This window comes from Camelus ferus, unplaced genomic scaffold (assembly GCF_009834535.1).
Source record: "Camelus ferus isolate YT-003-E unplaced genomic scaffold, BCGSAC_Cfer_1.0 contig322, whole genome shotgun sequence".
In the NCBI taxonomy this organism is placed as follows: domain Eukaryota; kingdom Metazoa; phylum Chordata; class Mammalia; order Artiodactyla; family Camelidae; genus Camelus; species Camelus ferus.
Window position 1 is genome coordinate 1,278,850 of NW_022588593.1, and position 20,844 is coordinate 1,299,693.

General features: G+C 37.6%; 2 long non-coding RNA genes across 2 annotated transcripts in view; one reads left to right on the top strand and one right to left on the bottom strand.

The window, feature by feature from the left end:
* The window catches only part of LOC116662552, a 92,544-nt gene extending 77,929 nt beyond the window's left edge, over positions 1-14,615 (top strand). Inside the window, exons 2-3 of the long non-coding RNA XR_004318528.1 lie at positions 12,725-12,822; positions 13,769-14,615. This is a non-coding gene — a long non-coding RNA (uncharacterized LOC116662552). The remainder of the gene's footprint in view (positions 1-12,724; positions 12,823-13,768) is intronic.
* LOC116662553 overlaps positions 4,360-20,844 on the bottom strand; it is an 84,982-nt gene continuing 68,497 nt past the window's right edge. The window contains exons 2-4 of the long non-coding RNA XR_004318529.1: positions 14,816-15,016; positions 12,894-13,022; positions 4,360-4,722 (exon numbers count right to left, since the gene is read on the bottom strand). This is a non-coding gene — a long non-coding RNA (uncharacterized LOC116662553). The remainder of the gene's footprint in view (positions 4,723-12,893; positions 13,023-14,815; positions 15,017-20,844) is intronic.

A 20,844-nucleotide genomic window follows, 5' to 3' on the forward strand; every position in this document is an offset into this window, starting at 1 on the left:
CTCACAGGGACATAGGAGGACATGCACATATTTCTGGATCATGACTTAGTATCTCTTGTTAGAAAGAATGAGTTTGTTTTCCTCATGGCAGAGCCTCAGTGTGCACAGGACTCATTTCAAAAGCCATGCTTGACAGATGTTCAGCCAAGTTCAGTAATAGCTTTCTTATCACCATGTACAATGGGCTACCCACGTAATAGTGCTTTCAATTTCAATATGTGCCACCTCAAATGAATTCATGAGGCAATAAGTCAGTAATTTTCAACCTTTGCCTTCAAAATTTTATAAGGGAAGAAAGAGCAGCATATTCACTACAGATTATCTTTCCAGGTCTAAATCAGGATCCCTACCACTTACAGACTGTCATTTTGAGAAACTATTCAGTTTCTTATCAGTTTTCAGCATCTTTGTAGGCCTAGCATTACTACCAATACAAATGTAGACTCCAGCCTTATTTAACCAAATAGGAAGCTGCTCATATGTGATGCAGTTCACATTTTTGTGATTGAATAGTTTCTTACCACAAGGTAGAAAGAACAATGACAATAAGAATAAACCTCTTTCCTTACAAATATGAAGAGCCTGATGAATTCAGTGTGAACTTCAACCTGTGGCCTCAAAGTCTCTGCACTGTCCTGGGTGCCTTGGAAACCCACAAGCCTTTGGACATGCATTAATGTTTATAGTGAAACCATTCATTCTCATGTGTATTTCACTGAGGGGGAGATTAACTCAAGGAGGCTTCCTGACAGGTGTACCCATGGGTCGGGTAGATGTAGAAGAACAGTATTTCAACACAAATGTAGGATTAACCCCTTCCTTTCCTTACAGTGAATCACTACTGTGTGTTCTTTTATCATTTTTTCCCAGGGATGCAGTGATGGGAATAGTCATTTATCTTGGGTCAAATCTCCACACCATTGTTCATATAAATATTGTGTTTGTTAGTTTAAGAGACAATGAATCACAGTGTACCATCTACATATTCTTTTTTCTATTACTTCTCTTGGTGGCCCTGGATCAAAATCAGCTGCTTGTTTTTAAAAACCAAGATAGTTGATGGTTAAACTTCCAGAGGGTGATAGCAGTAAATGCCTACTTGTACATCACCTGAAGTAAAGGAATGACATTTCACTCTAGTTATACCATCACTTCAGCCATCATGTTACCTTTTGAAAGACTTATAAATATTAGTTTGCTGATAGAGCCCCAATGTCAGTCTCTAAAATGTCCATTCAAAATATCCCCGAGTGATTTTTAGCGTATTATGGGATACATCTTGGTGGCCTGGTACCACTTCTTAGTATCACAGGCTAGCTGGTGGTTTTCCCCAATTAAGACAGCTACGTACTCCTACTTGTTTTCCAGATATTGAAAGCGAGAATTCTTTAGAGTCGGTGTTAATAGCAACCCCACATACCAAGCATTACATATTCCTTACTCCAGACTTGGAATTTTATATTCTAACAAGGATCTCATGGTACCCACATAGATATTGAAATTCTTGCATGACCCAATAGAAAGTAAGAGTGATTTTATGAGCTTGAAGTTATTACCTGTGCTCCTCAAAGATAAAGATCAGAAAGAGGTAACGATTTGGCCATTATAAATTACTAAATAATTTGGAGAGCTGCTACAGTAGAGGCGGTAATCAAAGTAGAAGCTTTCAAGGACACTCTTTCCAACAACAGAGAAAGTTCAATAGACAAAGTTTTCAGGAACAGAAAAAATTAAATCCATACTACATAATTATTTTATCATTTTTCTCAATTAATTTACTAAATGATTTAATATGATTTTATATCCTACTATACACGTCATATCTGTCACATAATAATAGTCAATTTTGCATTTTGATGTTTGTAATTAATTAGCTTAATATTATTTGAAAAAAAGAGTGTTTCCAAGGTAGCTTAATGCAAATTGACTAATAATTATTAAAATTTAGGATTCTATGCCCCAAATCCTTCACATATGCTTTTCAATTAGTTCTTTTATTTTCAAAATTACTATTGTGTTCTATTTTAAAAATGAGAAACCACCAAAAATTCATGAAGTTGTGAATCATACGTAGAAAAAAATGTTCTATTAAAAAATTACGTACTAAGTGTCATCTCTGGAAATCTATGACAAACATTTTCACAGGCATTAACCTCATCAAAAATATGTATATAACACAATGTAGCAGTCACAACCATTTAAAACTGTTTTGAAAAACTGCATGTTTATGCAATGGAAACATTTTTGTTGGTATTTTCTAAAAATAGTATCCAACCAAACATAGTATTAGGCTGGTAAACTTCCAAGTATTTGTGTAATTTTTGAATAATTTTTATTAATTGTTTTGACCAGTACCAAAAAAAATTAGTATACTTTTATTTTCTCTATAGTTAATAAAGTAATTGCTCTTACTTTATATTACATTTATAGATGATTTATGTTTTTTCACACATAATATGGCCTGATGCTTCTTAGAAGGATGTACATTAGTAATCTTAGAGTTTATTCTGTCTAACAAGCATGACCTCTTATGATTTTTATGAAGCAGTTACATAGTTTGGAGTCCAAAAATTGTTTGTACATAGACTTACGAAAATCTAAGTGGTAATCAGTGTTTTCTTCTTAAACCAATGACATTATTTTCATTTAAACTGGTGGAGGAAAAAGTTTTTTCCTTCTTCAGCAAACCATAAGCTCAGATAAGGCCATAATACAACTTTGTAATAATTACTGATTATTGTGTAGACTACTGTATCAGTGGAGGTACAGGCAGGCAAACAGAAACCGTATTTGTTATTTAAACACAGAGAAGCCAGGATCTGAAATTGTGTAAGTGTATGTTAGAGAACAGAAGCTATAAAAAGGAAACACTGAGGTAACAGAGACAGTGTCTGCTGGAAGCTGCCAGCACCTCTGGCGGGAACCAGAGGAGGTGGGTGGATGGCCCCAAGAGCCACGTCCCTTGTACTTAGGAGGTCTGGGAGTGGGCGAAAAACTAGGCATGGGAATCCATGACTGCCGCCAGGGTGAAGGGTTATTGCTGAGCCATCTGGCAGGACCAGCAAGCAGAGGCCAGAGCGAGCCCTTTCCCCCGCTCCAGCCTTGCAGGCCCTTTCTTGTGACCCTGCTGACGGAACCTATCAGGGAGCAGCTGGCAGTGTGGTTTGCGAGGTCTCCACCCCAGCATCGTGACACAGACAGATGGCTCTGGAGTTAGGAGAAAGAGTAGCTCAGTAATCGACACTTACATACTTATTACCGTTATGTGTGTGAAACTCTTCTTAACATCTGATGATTTAGATTTCGTTATTTAATATACGCTTTTAAAAAGTCAAGTTTGATGTACATTATTTGTAGCTCTTTGTATATATCTTGGTATTGAATGCTTTTTACTTACACTAAAGGATTACATAAAATAGAAACATCGTATTTTTCTTTGGTACTTAACCTGTTCTCAAGTTCCCTCTGGATTTCTCCACTTGAGGGAAAGTGACAAGTGTTTCAGATCCATGCTCGCTTCTGTGTTCTTTCCCATCAAGAAGGGCAGGTTGACTGGCTGGGCTGTGCCATTTGTCAGGTTTGTCAAGGAATGAGTGAGTGGTATATTTAAATGGAAGCTGCTCCTCTTTTCCCTATGAAAGAATTTATTTATATATGTGTTTTGTTCCTGGATGACTAGTACAAATATGATTGCTTTTTCTGTTAATGCCATGTGCATTGTTTCTGTTTCTATTAAAAGTGTAATATTAATGTTTAGGTACTAATGAAAATGTTTTCTTTGTCCCTGTTTATATATGACAAAAATATATTATCAATTGACATTTTTCTTTTCCCATTCAGTCAATATTGGCAATTTCTGTATAATAAGTCTTTATTTTGTAAAATTTTTATTTTTAAATTTAGAAAATTATAGTTAAGGTTTTGTGACTTTGGAAAGTCGTTAAGTTCACACTGAGAGTGGCATCTGTGGCAAATTTGAAATGTGAGCCTTTCTCTCAGGTATACTTTGTCCTCAAGCAGCTAAAGAAGTATGCTAAGTAAGCAAGGCTTAAATAGGGTCTCAAGAACAATTGCTTCCCGTGTGAAAGATCAGCTCATTGTCAATTTCTATTTTGAACTATTCTATTCCAGTGGGTTTACCTATTTGTAAGTAGGACCCTTAGTGAATATTCCTAAATATTCTTAAAGCAATCCATGTATCTAAACAAGTGGGTAATAAGTTCTTTGGAGTTATACAGCATCTTGATTCCAGTCAAATAATCAAAGAAGTGAAGCTTGAAGACACTTCTATGACTGTATATTTTTTAATTAAAAATATTTTTATTGTAGAAGATAACATATTACAGAACAGCACACAGAACATATACAGTCCAGTGAACAACCATAAAGCAATTACTCATGTAATCTCCACCAAAGTCAAGAAATTGACCATTGCCATTTATGGCAAACTCTGTGGACCTCAGTGACACACACCTGCCTCCTGTTTATTTGTGCCCTTGTATGGGTTTGGCTTAGGGACTTTTTTCTAGCAGAAAGCATGAGGCAGAGATGATGGAGTGTCAATTCTGAGATTAGAGAACACAAAAGCAGAGGCTTCCCTCTTGGCATTCCCTCTCTTGTTCTCCCTTAAATCGCTCATGCTGAGGCAAGTCAGGTGCAGAGTCACAAGACAGTCCTGGGGAAAGATCCACGTGAGTGAGCTTGGAAGCAGATTTCAAGGACCTGCCAAAAGCACATCAGTGAGGTTAGAGTGATACTTCACCACCAGTTGAGGCATGAGAGGACTGTCCCAGGCTGACACTTTAATTTCAACCTCATGAAAGACACTGAGGCAGAGGCACCCAGATAAGATAAATTATGTCCTGGTTCCTGACCTGTAGAAACTGATATAATAAATGTTTCTTTTGAACTGCAAAGTTTGGGAGAAATACATACACTATCACCCATAAGACCCTTTCATGTCCCTTCCTAATCATTTCCCTTTTCCGCTACCCCATCCCCCAAAAGTAACTCGTATTCCTACTTCTAACACAATAGTTTTGATTTCTCAGCTTTTGAGCTCTTTATGACTACAATACCCAAGATCCCATTCTTTTGTGTCTGGCTCCCTTTGCTCCATGTTCTATTCATGAGATTCATTTGCATTAATGTTTCAGCTTGGGGCTCTTATGCATAAGAATTCTCAAAACAATAACCATATCTCTTAGTCCTCAGATTTATGCATTTCTAATTAGTATAAACCTTCAACTAGAATTTCTGTATCAAACAGTACACTTAGTTCCAGCGTTGGTATCATGACAAACTGTTTTCTGAAGTGGTTGTACCACCTTACACCCTCAAGAGCAGTGTGTTAGTTTCCACTGTCCCACATCCTCACCCAGTTTTGATATTTTAGTTTTTAAATTTTAGCCCTTCTGCCCTGGGAATAGCAGTATCTTGGAGTGAGTTTAACTCATCTCTCTCTGATGAGGGTAAATGTGGTTGAGCCTTCTTTGACTTTAGTGCAGAGTCCCGCCACTTACTCTGTGGATTTGTTCTTATTGATTTGAATTTCTTTGTCCTTTATAATTTCTGAATACAAACCCTCTCAGTTATGTGTGTTTAAAATCATATCACTTATTTTTTTTTGGCGTGGAGGGCTTGCATTTTTATTCTTCAAGTGATGTCTTCTTGCAAACAGAGTAATTTTTATTCTAGTCTGATTTCTCAGTCTGTTCTTTATGGTTAGCATTCTTATAACTAATAAAAGAAGTCTTCCCCTTTTCAAAGGTCAAGATAATTTCCCCCATATTGTCTTTTAGAAACTTCACTGCTATACTTTTCATAACTATAATCTACCAGGAATTGGTTTTTATGTAAAATGTGAGGTAGGAACCAGATTTCATTTTCCCCATATGTCTATACAGTTGACACAAGATAATTCATTGAGAAGGTGATCTTTGCTGTTTGGCATTGCAGTGTTGTCTGTCATAAATCAAGATCATATACATGTTTCTAGACTTGATTTCATTTCATTGGCCTGTAATTCTGTCCCTCTACCAATGCACACTGTCTTAATTACTACAGCATTATCACAGTTCTCTTATTATTTTTTTATTGTAGTCAGTTTACAATGTTGTGTCAACTTCTGGTGTACAGCATAATGTTTTAGTCATACATATACATACATGTATTTGTTTTCATATTCTTTTTCATTATAGATTACTGCAAGATACTGAATATAGTTCCCTGTGGTATACAGTATGAACTTCTTGTTCATTTTATATATTGTAGTGCCTGCAAATCTTGAACTCCCAAATTTATCTCATCTCACACCCTTCCCCCCTTGGTAACTGTAAGTTTATTTTCTATGTCTGAGTCTGTTTCTGTTTTGTAAATAAGTTCTTTGTCTTTTTTTAAGATTCCACATATAAGTGATATCATATAGTATTTTTCTTTCTCTTTCTGGCTTACTTCACTTAGAATGACCATCTTCAGGTCCATCCATGTTGCTGCAAACGGCATTATTTTATTATTTTTTACGACTGAGAAGTATTCTATTGTATAAATACACCACAACTTCTTTATCCAGTCATCTGTCAATGGACATTTAGGTTGTTTCCATGTCTTGGGTATTGTAAATAGTGCTGCTATGAACATTGGGGTGCATATATCTTTTCAAATTAAAGTTCCCTCTGCATATATGCTATGCCCAGGAGTGGGATTTCTCAATCATATGGTAAGTCTACTTTTAGTCTTTTGAAGAATCTCCATACTAATTTCCATAATGGCTGTACCAAACTACATTCCCACCAGCAGTGTAGGAGGGTTCCCTTTTCTCCACACCCTCTTCAGCATTTATCATTTGTGAACTTTTTTTCATGATGGCCATTCTGACTGATGTGAGGTGATACTTCATTGTAGTTCTGATTTGTATTTCTCTGATAATTAGTGATATTAAGCATTTTTTCATGTGCCTGTTGGTCATTTGTGTCTTCACTGGAGAATTGCTTGTTTAGGTCTTCTGCCCATTTTTGGATGGGGCTGTTTGTTTTCTTATTTTTAAGCTGTATGAGCTATTTATATACTCTGAAGTTAAGCCCTTGTCAGTCACATCATTTGCAAATATTTTCTCCCATTCCATAGGTTGTCTTTTTGCTTTGCTTGTGGTTTCCTTAGCTGTGCAAAAGCTTACAAGTTTCGTTAGGTCTCATTTCTTTATTTTCACTTTCGTTTCTATTGCCTGGGTAGACTGCTCTAGGAGAACATTGCTAAGACTTATGTCAGATAATGTTTTGCCTATATTTTCTTCTAAAAGGCTTATAGTGTCTTGTCTTATGTTTGTCTTTAAGCTACTTTATTTTTGTATATGCTGTGAGGGTGTATTCTAACTTCATTGATTTACATGCAGCTGTCCAGTCTTCCGAACACCATTTGCTGAAAAGACTGTCTTTACTCCATTGTATATTCTTGTCTCCATTGTCAAAGATTAATTGACCAAAACTTTGTGGGTTTACTTCTGCATTCTCTATTCTGTTCCATTGATCTATGTCTGGTTTTGTACCAATACAGTGCTGTTTTGATTACTGTAGCTCTGTTGTACTGCCTGAAGTCTGGGAGGATTATTCCTCCAGTTTCATTCCTTTTCTTCAGTATTGCTTTGGGAATTCTTGGTCTTTTGTGATTCCACATAAACTTTAGGATTATTTGTTCTACTTCTGTGAAAAATGTCCTGAATAATTTGGTAGGAATTGCATTAAATCTGTAGATTGCTTTGGGTAGTATGGCCATTTTTAACAATATTAATTCTTCTAATCCAATAACATGGGATATCTTTCCATTTCTTTAAGTCACCTTTAATTTCCTTAATCAATGGTTTGTAGTTCTCCAAGTATGTCTCTCACTTCCTTGGTCAGATTTAATCCTAAGTATTTTATTTTTTTGGATGCAATTTTAAAAGGGATTGTTTCTTTACTTGCCTATTCTGATATTTAATTGTTAGTGCAAAGAAATGCAGCTGATTTCTGTATGTTAATCTTGTGTCCGTAGTTGCTGAATTCTTCTATCAGCTCTAGCAATCTTTGTGTGGAGCCTTTAGGGTTTTCTATATATGGTATCATGTCATCTGCATATAGTGACAATTTTACCTCTTCTCTTCTAGTTTGGATCCCTTTTCTTTCTTTTTCTTGTCTAATTGTTATAGTTGGAACTTCCAACACTGTATTGAATAGAAGTGGTGAGAGTGGGCATACTTTTCTTGTTCCAGATTTTAGCAGGAAGGCTTTCAACCTTCCACCATTGAGTGTTATGCTGGCTGCAGGTGTGTTATAAACAGCTTTTATTACATTGAGATATGTTCCCTCTATACCCACTTTGGTTAGTTTTTATCACAAATGAGTGTTTAACTTTATCAAATGCTTTCTCTGCATCTATTGAGATGATCATGTGGTTTTTGTCATTTATGTTGAATCATCTTTGTGTCCCTGTGATGAACTCAACTTGATCATGGTGTATAATCTTTTTTTATGTGTTGTTGGATTCTGTTTGCTAATGTTTTGTTGAGGATTTTTTCATCTATGTTCATCAATGATATTGCTCTGTCTTCTTTTTTGGTAGTGACTTTGGCTTTGGTCAGGGTTATGGTGGCTTCATAGAATGAATTTGGGGGTATTCCCTCCTCTTCAATTTTTTGGAAGAGTTTGAGAAGGATGAGTATGAGCTCTTCTTTGAATGTTTGATAGAACTCCCTAGTGAAGCCATCTGGTCCTGGACTTTTGTTTGCAGGGAGGTTTTTTTATTTCTGATTCTATTTCACTTCTAGTGATCAGTCTATTCCAATTAGTTATTGCTTCTTGATTCAGTTTTGGTGGGCTGTATGTTTCTAGACACTTATTCATTTCTTCTAGTCCAATTTATTGCCATATATTGTTCATAGTATTCTCTTATGATTTTTTGTATTTCTGTGGTATTGGTTGTAATTTCTCCATTTTCATTTCTTATTTTGTGTCCTCTCTCTTTTCTTCTTGGTGAGACTGGCCAGAGGTTTGTCAATTTTGTTTATTCTTTAAAAAAAAAAAAAACAGCTCTTAGTTTTATTGCTTTTTTCCTATTGTCTTGTAGTCTCTATTTTATTTATTTCCTCCTGCTTAGTTCAGGTTTTGTTCGTTGTTCTTTTTCTAATTCTTTTAGGAGGTAGGTTGTTTATTTGATTTTGTTCTTGTTTTTAAAGGAAGGCCTGTGTCGCTATGAACTTCCCTCTTAGGACTGCTTTTGCTGGATCCCATAGGTTTTGTGTGGTTGTGTTTTCATTGTTGTTTGTCTGAAAGCAATTTTTTAATATATTCTTTGATTTCATTGTTGACCCATTTGTTTTTAGTAGCATGTTGTTTAGTCTCCATGAAGTCAGTTGTTTTTTTCTCATTTGTTTTTCTGTGGTTGATTTTTAGTTTCATGCCATTGTGGTCAGAAAAGATACTTTATCATAGTTCTTGAGTTTTGATAACTGTTAGTGTATATTCTCCAATTTTATGTTTCCTCCTTAAAATTTGGTCTTTGTTTTTTAATCAGTTTATCAATTTTGTCTAAAAAGGATTCTGGTCAGAATTGCATTGAGCCTTAGATAAGTTTAGGGAAAATGACATAATTACAATAATTAGTCTTCCAATTCAAAAACAGTATAGTCCCTTGATTTTTAGGCATTTTATCTTTGGTCTCAGTTCTTTGGCCTCCAGCTGTGCAGTTTTAGAGGTCAAGACATACATTGAGGGGGAGAGCAGCCATGTTTGGGCTCTCTGAAACCTCCAATCATGTCAACCCAGTCCCATATAACCCCCAATCTCTGCTGTTCACTCTGTCCCTCTAGTAGCAGCCAGCCCTTCTGTGTGCAGGTATACTTGGGGGTCTCTAACTTCGTTTCAAACCTAACCAACAAATGCCTGCAAAAGAAGCCCAGGTCCTTAGCTCTCCTCTATAAATCTATCCCCTCATCAGAATCTTATTCTTTTTAGTCTTTGTGGCTGTTGAAATTCTCTGATACCTTTAAATAAATAACTATGTAACTTTTTTAGGTTTTTCTAATTGTTTTGATCTGCATTAAATGCTCCCTCTTACCTGAAAGTGAACCTCTCTCAGGGTCTATGTTCAGTTCAGACCAGCAGCCTGGGTACTAGCAATTGGTGATCACCTTCTGCCAGTTACTGAGATTGGGACAGTTTACATTTGAGTGCCAACTCCTGTTAAGGCCAGGATCCTTCTCTCTCATTTCTGGTTTACCTTTTCTTCTGTCGTGTAGCCCTTTGGAGATCCCACTTCAATGATAGAGGTTTTCTAGGGCTTCTAATTTGGCCAGTGTAGAGTTGAATTTCTGTGCCTCACAACTGCTAATTTATCAAAAATTCTGCTTAGTTTGTAATAGAATTTACAGATGCCTCAGAACCTAGGAGAAAAGCAGCCCCAAATATGGGGTTTTACTTCTTGGCGTTTCTGTCTCTTCCTGGTTCTTGGCCCTGTAATTTTTCTTGTCTCAAAGGAATTGTTCTTACACATTTTTCCCTCAGCATTTCTGGTTCTCCCAACGAGAAAATCTGATCACATTACTTATGACTCTTTAACAAAATGCAAAATCATAGAAACATGCATTAATGAGGTATTTTCACCATGAGGAAGGTATCAATTTTTGGACTTGGCAGAATAAAGTAGAGTGGTTTGGTTTGGTTTGGCAGCATTTCATTTTGTTTGTGCTGCTGTTTTAGTTTGTATGCTCTCGGCTACAGTGCCAAAGATCTGCTCTGTAAGTTCAAGCATTTGGAATGAGTTTTACATTTGAAAAAAATGGTAGCAAGAACACATTAAAACGTAAGTGCCCACCCCTGTCTTAATTTTTGAGGTCCCATTTAGAGCCTTCATTTGACTGGTCTACCAATTTAAAAAGAAATTGAATATTTTAGCCTTGTACATGCTTTGCATCTACAAAACTGCTTATAAAAATTTATAAAGTGTGCTCTTTAGGATCACAGAAGTACCCTCTCTTGCTGTCAGCAATACCTCAATTCAGATGATACAGTTCTACGTTTTACTGTTGAACATGAATGAACTATATGAATGTACACATACAGAACCCCCAAAATCCGTAATTTAAGCATTTATAATCCCACATTATTTCTGGGCATCATTATACCCTTGTCCACAGTGTTTGCATTCCTCACAACCAGTACATCAGGTTAAGCTCCTGTAGTGCATATGCTCAGTGGATTAGCACATGCTTTCAAGAAATTACACATGCACCCCTGTATTAGTCATCTGTTGAGGTAAGTGGTCAATATACCACAAGAATTAGATGATAAATGTGTGTTGTTTTAAGCTGCTAAGTTTCTGGGTCAAGAATCCAGGCGTGACTTTGCTGGGTCCTCTGCTTAAGGATCTCTTATGGGCTGAAACCCCTGGATCAACTGGGATGTAGTCATTTCACAGCTTAACTGGGGAAAGATCCACTTCCAAATTCACATGACTGTTGGCAGTATTCGGTTCTCTACAAGCTGTTGGACTGGGGGCCTCAGTTTCTGAAAGGTGGTTGGCCAGAGGGAACACTCAGTTCCTTGCACGTGGATCTTTCCAAGGTGCCAACTTGCTTCATGAAACCATGTATGCTGAGGAGGCAACAGAGTCTGCTATTGAGATGGACTGCCACTCTTCTGTAACCCCTAGTCATAAAGTGACATCTCATCCCTTATACTATATTCTGTTGGTTAGAATCTAGTTACTACGTCTAGCCCACACTCAGGAAAATGGGACTGCACAAGGGATGGAATGTAGAAAAGCAAACATATGGAGGGAAAAATTGACCAAAAATTCATATACAACTGGGACTCATGGTCTGTATGATTAACCACTGTCCTGATCAATCTTCCAGAAGTAGATCTGATTGTATCCCCACCCTGCCTGGTAAACACAATGCAGATCCTCTTGCCTACACTATCCACAATCAGACCATTTTGCCACTCCTCATGAATTCCATGCTCGAGCCAATGCTGTTAGCTCAATTATAAGGTGCCTGCTCTGCATGTTTGTCATGCTGTTCCCCTTGCCTTAAATAATATATCCTACTTTTGCCATAAAGTAAGGTTTTTAGCCTAGATAAAAGAAAGAGCAGTGGAAGGCACATTATTTTTCTCTTTAAATTTGTAAAGAGACAGCACCAAATAAGCCAATGTATAAAAGACTTAAAGGGCAGGATTTCAGATATAATGGAGACGTTTGGATAGCCACTGAGGCAGGCCAACAGTGAAATAAACTGCCTGAAGAAAGGCAAGTTTTGTATTTTTGAATGTGTTCAAATGAAGGAAACAAATTATCCATTATGGGAATAAGGATATATATAGGGTTAAAAAGCAAAACTATCCTCTTTGATATGCAAAGATGAGAAAACAAATGATTTACATAATAAAATTTAAAGATTAAATAGCAAGCATAATTTATTTTAAGCTGTAGGTATTGTTCAAGCTAAGGACCTTCATTTTACAGTATTTTCCCTCTTCCTAATTCATAATAGTCATAAAAAACTATTGAATTACCTAACATTCTGAATTTTAAAATGTATGTGATCAGTGTGTACAAAGGAAAGATTTTCTTTAAGAGGATAGTTAGGGCCATTTAAATAGCCCTTTCCCATCAAGTACATTCCTAAGAATTTCCATAAAAACAACTCAGTCCATATTTTCACAGGATCTTTGGTTATTGTTCATTTTAGGTTTATTGATGGGGCTGACCTTCAGAAACATACTTACCTTGCTTCAGAAAAATTCAGAGATGCAATAGCTGCCCAAACTCTTGTTGCTATTTCTCTGGGTAAGTTGCAGAAAGTGGGCTGTGAATGATGCTATGAATCACTGCATGGGTAGAGACTTCTAAAAGCATACCTGTCAGCTTTTCCAGAGAGACAGGGAGGGAGACAGCCATCCAGGGCACCAGTGATGTCCATTCCTTATTGGAGCACCTGATGAGCAGTCCCTTTTGATGTTATCCAGTAGAAAAGAGCTACTCTGTAGCTAGAAAGTGAGATACTTTTTTAAACAGGAGATGTTTTGGTCATTGCTTGTATTTTACTTTATCTACTATGAGATGAATGGAGGCAGGGGCCTCCCTGATTGGCCCAGTAACCATCACACTCACACAAACAGTGAAATAGATGTTTGTTTAACGAGTCAGTCACTGAGGGAATGAATACAATGACTCACACAGGGCCCAAGTGTATGATGGTCTTAGAACTTTAGATCCTGCTGAGTTGTCTGTTGTCCTGCACTGAGGAACTCATGTCACAGAAACAAGGTGATTGAATGAGGCTGAACCCCAGTCTGTACTAACTCCCTGATGAGAAACAATTGGGTGCAGGTCCATCTGGCTAGACAAACTTTCTGTCACCTACCAATTATTCAAGGCAAATAAGTCAGACATTTGGTGTTAAGGCCATAAGATGGAATCCAGTCCTGTAGATGTAGAATTTCCTGTAAGCTAAATGAGAAGGAGTTAACTCAGGCACTGTGGCAGTGGATTTTAGATGAGGGGAAGCAAATGTGTTCTGCTTTTCCTGGAGCCTCAGGTAGATCTGACTCTGGGATGTGGTAAAGGATGAATTGCCTTGGCCATAGGGAAGCAGGTCAGGAGTAGAACAGAAACTAGGCCAATAAGGTTCTGTGATGGGTCTGGACCCACGCAGCTGTTGAAAAGTACTTACTTTTTTACATGCACCTTGTTCTTTCCCACATGTTTGCTAAGATTCCATTACTTTTTGCAGTGTGGACTCTGCCTTGTATTTGAGAAGACATGAACACGTTCTGAGTGGTGCAGTCAACAGCCCAGTGGATACACAGTGTGGAAGGCCAGAGGAAACAAATCCCTGACAAGCTGCTTGGAAATATTCTGAAGACATTTAGAGTAGCTATTTGGTAACAGGTTACCTCATCTGTACAATGGGGCAGTAAGACTTGTCCCTGCTTCCCTCCAGGGAAGTTATGAAATGTAAAATAATTCATGACTGATGTGTTTGAACACCTTGGAAGAAATATGATATATAAGCATATGATACCATGATTACCTCCATGGTAAAAAAGTATTAAAATAACAATAATATGTACATTTTCAACACCTGCAGTTGTATATGAAATACATAACCCTTTTTATTGTTTTCTGTCTAATCCACTGCACCTGTGTTAAAAAATGTAGCCCAATGGTCCAATTTGAAAAAAACACATAAAATTTAGACAAGTACTTATTCTTTTAGTCACCCCGTTGTGCCTAGGTCTCACAGAACAGATTTTAAATAATATACTACCAAAAAGAGACCACTTCAGTACAAGTCTCAATGGTGTGGGTTAATAAAAATTACTTTTAAAGGCAAACGTCTGGCACCTCATAAATATATATCACCTTTCATCAAGAGTTTTTCAAACTCTCTTCATATATATTACACTTAGAGGCATTAATTCAGCATATTGTACGTTGGTTTTAAAGTAGTCCCAAAGCAGAATTACATATGTAAGATATGTGCTGTAATATCCAGGCCTGTGCAGATCATAAAGAACAAGACATTAGCCACAATGTTAAATCCTTTTGATTTAATGTGCTCTGTTAGCTAACAAGGGTGATTTTTTTAAGCTCAGATACAAGAAAATATTACAGTTAAGCTTAAAGGCAGCTATTTATTCTGACTAATTTTTTTCTTCTCTTGTGACATTTAGCAAATTATTCTAGGCTTACATTTAGCTTGTGTCAAAAAATATGTCTGAAATATTTTACTCTGGTTTATTTCTCCATCTAAAGGAAATTTTAAGAGATGACTTACCTTTACAAAGGCTGACTCTGTAACACCTAACTGGAATTTCTCCTTTTCCGGATGATATTGAAGAAAAGAATATTCTGTGATGCCCTTTGGCAAATTTTTCTTGTCACTAATGATCTTACTATGAAGTTATTTCATGTACTTCAGTTTGTATTTTTTCCACACAAGAAAATGCCAATTCTTCTTGCTGTGTCTTTAATAATGCTGGAGAAAACACAGCCAGTTTTACTGTTAAAATGATGCATGCATTTATTTCATAAATCTTACCGTTTTGTCAGCAGTAACACTCACTCCTTTAGCTGTTTCTGACAAGTTAATGTTAGATGCATTTTCTCATATTCTTACATGTCTTTCTACCCCTTCAAGAAACGAATACCACACACAAAGTGGACATATTGAAAGGGAAAAGTTGTGCAGGTCTGTGGCCTGATCTGGGACAGACTAAATAGTCATATTTACTGCACTCATCTCATATGCCTGGTATTTTGTCTAAATACTGTGATTTCTCTTCAGATTGTATAAATCTTTCTCACCTTTTTAAAAATGATCATTATTCCTTTATATTACACACACACACATATGAATTGTTTGATTTGGTTTTAAGTCCTGTTGACTTTCAGGCACTATGTTAGGCAGTGAAGATACACTGACAAACAAAACAGACAGCATTTTTTTACCATATAGAACTTGGAGGATGAAAGAAAAGAGAGCAAAGACTAAGCAAACACATAATTAAATAACTTAAAATTGTTTAAGGACTCTGAGGGAAAAACGTAGATGTTTCAGTTATGCCCCCAAATTAAAAGGACCTTCTTTGGATACGATGGTCAGAGATACTAAGTAATGTTAAGTATGTCATGTTGATTTCCCAGTTAAATGATGAATGGGATACACACATCAAACTTCTTTCTCTAAATCATATTAAAATGACTATCTAAATATACAGAAAAAATCCTGTACTAGGATTAGAAAACAGAAGAATTACACACCCCAGGAAGCTCAAGAAAATTCTCTACATAAGGAGAATCTGCAGAGACAACTGCTTGTCTGCATGCAAATGAACACCTTGCTTGGGGAAGAAGCAAAAAGATCCCAAAAGAGCTCAGAAGCAGCAACATCCAGAAGGACATACTGGGTCCTAAGACAGTAAGACGGCAATAGTGGCCCCATCAGTCTCAGTAAGTGCCCGATCCCTGTCTGCCGTGCTGCCTGGATCCCACAGCACTCGCTTACAGTGTATGCCTTGGAAGTGGCCCTGCTAAATAATGGCTGGCATGATGAACACAAAAGGGTGGTTTCTGACACGGAGGGAAGCTCGCTGCTGCAAAGCCCATCACAGTGGCGCTCTCTCTACAAACCTCTGGTAATGGAGCTCTAAAATGACAGAGTGAAACTACAACAGATGGGAATTTGATTCTTCTCCCTTCATTTCAGCTTAAATGACTCAGGCTCACAACCTCTGACAGTCCCATTTCACACCAGAGCAGAATGATCCACGACAGTTCTCTGTAAGGATAAGCTAGTACAGAAAAACCACTGGGTGTATGAAACTACATGGAAGTTCAAAAGGGAGTAACTCAGAAGAGTGGTCAGAAAGGTTAGACTTAAAAAAAATGCTTAATCAATGTTTCTTTACAGGATTCAAGGCAATAGTGCACCCATGAGGCAGACAAATGAAGGAAAATATGAACCAGAAGAAACTACACAGAGAAGAACAATACAATCAACCAAATTAAAAACCTCAGTGAAACAGACATTAGCAGCTTGAAAAGGCAGAAACTAATGACCAACACAAATTTTTACTATGAACGAGGCAGTCTTCTCGGCACTTTGGATACAGAAACGAAGAGAACAGTGTCCCTCTCTTTATGGAGTTTACATTCCACTGGGGAGAGGCAGCCAGAGACAAAATGAGCAACTAAATATCTGCTCTATTGGAATATGATACATGCAATCAAAATCTTAAAGGAAGGGAATAGGGAGCAAGGATGGTAGTGAGGCTGCAGTTTATAATGCAAGGAAGGCCTCATTGAGAAGATGACACTAGAAAGACTTGATATTGTAGAATAGACAACGTGTGACTTCTGAAGCCAAGTTGTAAAAGACATGGTAGCTTCTGTCTTGATTTCTTAGATCCCTCTCTAGGGACAGCCAGTTGTCGTATCTTGAGGACACTCAACCAGCCTGTACAGGGGCTCTCATGGAGAAGAAATTAAGTTTCCCATCAATATCCAACACCAACTTGCCATTCATGTGAGTATCCCCTTTGGAAGTGGATCTCCTAGGCCTAATAAATATGTAAATACATGGGATGTATGCAGGACCGGCCAACATCTTGCTGTATCCCGTGAGACAAAGTCTCTCAGTCAAGATGCCCCCAAATACTGGACCCAAAGAATCTTTGAGATATAATAAATGTTTAAAGTTTTAAATCACGAAGTTGTGGGATAATTTGCTATGCAGCAGTATAATCAATACATAGGCAGATATCCAGAAAGACAGTAAGGGCCAGTCTTAAATAGGAAAAGAACTCACTTTGCATGTCTGAGGAAGAGTAAGGGTGCCAATGTGGCTGGAGCTGAGTGAGCAAGGAAAAGAATATAAGAACTGGAGTTAAGTGAAGAAGGAGATGTCAGATGGTATAGGACTGAAAAAGACATAGGAGGGATTTTGGTTTTTACATTGAGAAAGATGTGGAGCAGACAGAGATTTTAAACTCAGAAGTAACATCATCTGATTTAGACGTTCACTCTGGTGAGGCTCAGCATACATCGGGGGGCAGTGAACAAGCCTGGAAGTACAGAGATTAGTTAGGAGGCAGTCGTAGTAATTCAGGCACAGATGATAGTGGCTGGTACCAGACTGGTACCAGTGGGAGTTGTAGAAAGTGAAAAGATTCTGGATATTAAAAAGAAGTCAAGAATTAGATGTAGGGCGAAAACAACCAAAAAAGTACCAATGGTGACGCCTACGTTTTTAGTCTTAACAAGTAGAGTAGTGGAGTTAAATCTGAAAGACATCATAAATGAGTATCTGTAATATATCCTGAGGAAACAAGAAGATGATGTGGAAAAAACAAGTAAAAAGATCAAATCACACATCTACAAAGAAAAATTTTAGTTCAAAATTAAAACTTTTCCCTGAAAAAGAGATGAAAAGAAAATGAGTAGAAAAAATAATACAGAAGAAACACAAAGAGCTAAATAGATAATCTCTCATAGATAATATGAGAGAGAAGTTACGAGATAAGGAAGACCAAATAATGTTCTCCATGAATCCAAGGCTATAATACCTAGAAAAGTACTTGGAACATGGTAACTCTCAATATTCACGTATTTATTGAATGGATAATAGTGCTAGGGAAAAAAAGTGTTGAGAGTAAGAGATGTGACATCAGCAAAATAGTTGCATCAGAATTTCTAGCTCTTGGCCTCTAAACGAAAACATCAATTTGATTAACTATCCATATTCAAAAATAACTTCACAAGAGCTAAGGATTCAAGGTGAGGGATTCCAGCACTTGGGTGAAGCACAAAAATGAAAAGATGGATTGAGAAAGGTAAGAAACATACATTTACACTACCTCCATCTTCCTTTTTCCCAAACCTGGGCAGCCCAATGTGGAGAAGGACACTCTCCCTTTGGGAAAAGGAGAGTGAAGTGAGCACTTGACTTTACCTTGGACACAGAGCAGGCCCGCCCAACACCAGGCTGACCCCTGTGCCCTGGGTGGCTCCCTGCAGGCCTCCATAAACCCAGGGCCCCTGACTGACCCAGGCACTCCAGGTCCAGTGGCCTCAGTGGCTCCTACAGCCCCAGGCTGCATATATGGCACAAGACTCGCAGTAGACTCCCAAGTATCCAGGCTCCCAGCTCAACTCATTCTTGCCAGATCCTGCAGACCTGGGCAGTTCCCAAGGTCCCAGGTAGCTCCTGTGACACCAGGCTGCCAGTGGACTCTAACAATCCCAGGCTCTCAGCCCACCCCAGTGCCAACTGACTCCTATGGTCCAGAGTGTCTCCTGTGGCCTAAGGCTTGTGGTGGGCTTCTGTGAACCCAGGCTCCTGGCTCACCTCAGTGCCAGCTGGATCCCAGGGCCCCAGACAAATGTGGCACCAGGCTCCAGGTGGGCATCTGTGAACAGAAGCTCCCAGTGAGTTCCAATGCCAAGCCAACTCCCATGGACCCAGAACTTTGACCCATACCAGTTCCAGGCTTGTACCCAGAGACCTACACTCTAGATCTGCTCCCGTTGACTAAGGCTCATAGTGCCAGGCTAGGCCCAGGCAAGCACCCATGATTCCAAGTTACAGGCTAACTCTTGTAGCTCCAGCCTCATCCTACTATGAGGATGGCCTCAATAACCCCAGCCTTCCAAACTGGGTCCCACAAAACCTGGCTGCCAACTCATCTCAGTACTGGTTGCCCCTGTGGAGTCAATATCCAGATCTACAACTGCAGATCCAGGCACCGGGCTGGTGCCTGTGAACCCAAGTACTAAGCCTGCCCACCTGCTGACCCAGGCAACAGATGCGCCTGCCCAAGGACTCGAGCAGCAAGTCTGCCCGTGGACACCATCAGATGGCCCACCCAGAATCTCTGGACAGACAATGAAGTACTTTGCCTACTGAAGCCAATCTATAAAGACTAATAAAAGAGGTGCCTACTTCCTCAAATGCACAGACATCAATGCAAAGCCACAAGGATCATGAATAATCAAGGAAGCACGACATTACCAAAGGAAACTGATAAAGCTCTAATGACTAATGATAAGGAAATAATTATCTACAAGTTTTCTGAAAAAGTATTACCTTCTTGAAAAAATTCAGTAGACTACAAAAAACACATATAGACAACTAGTGAAATTAGAATAACATTAAATAAACACAATGTGAATTCAACAAATAGAAACTTTTAAAAAAACGAAAATGTACACAGTGAAGAGTACAATGACTGAAGAATTCAATAGAGAGCTTCAACAGTAGATTTAACTAAGCAGAAGAATTAATAAACTAAAATACAGATCACTTGAAATCATACAGTCAGAGGAGCAAAAAGAAAATTAAAAAGTGAATTATGGGATATCATTAAAAGAAACAATCTATGCATTATTGGAGTCTCAGAAGAACTGAAGAAAGGAGCAGGAAGCTTATTTAAAGAAAAAATGGCTAAGAACTTCTCAAAGCTGGGGAGATTTCAGTATTCAAGTTCATGAAGGTAATAGATCACCTCAAAATTTCAACTCAAAATAATCTTTTCCAAGACAAATAATAAAACTGAATAAAATCAAAGAGAAGGTGAGTAATGAAGATGGGTAAACCACTTATCACTCTAGTATGAAAGTTAAAAGGCAAAAATATTTAAAATAACTATAAAATAACAATGTATAAATGGATATATAATATATATAAAGTGAAATCAAAAACAAATACATAAGGAGAGAAGAAAATGTAGAATTAGTATTTTGGAGTTAAGTTATTAACTTAAAATCGATTGTAATGTTTTCTGTGAGCTTCATAGCAATCACAAAGAAAAAACCTATTGTAGATAAACAAAAGAAAATAATTAAGGCATAACACCACACACACACACACAAATCATAAGATCACAAAGGAAGAGAGCAACAGAAGAAAGCCACAAAAAATTATAAAACAGCTACAGAACAGTTAAACAAATGGAAATAATAAGTCCATGCCTATAAAATTACTTTAAATATAAATGGACTAAATTCTCTAATCAAGACATGTAACTGGCTAAATGAATTATAAACCCGTGACCCAACTTTATGTTGTCTACAAGAGACCCATTTTAGCTTTCGGGACATACAGAGACTCAAAGTGAAGTGATAGAAAACAATATTCCATCCAAATGGAGCCCAAAAGGGAGCAGGTTGCTATACTTTTATTGGACAAAACAGACATTAAGTCAGAAACTTTAATAAGAGACAGATAAAGTCATTATACAATGATAAAGGGGTCAGTTCATCAAGAGGATATAACAGTTATATATGCACCCAATATCAGACACCTAA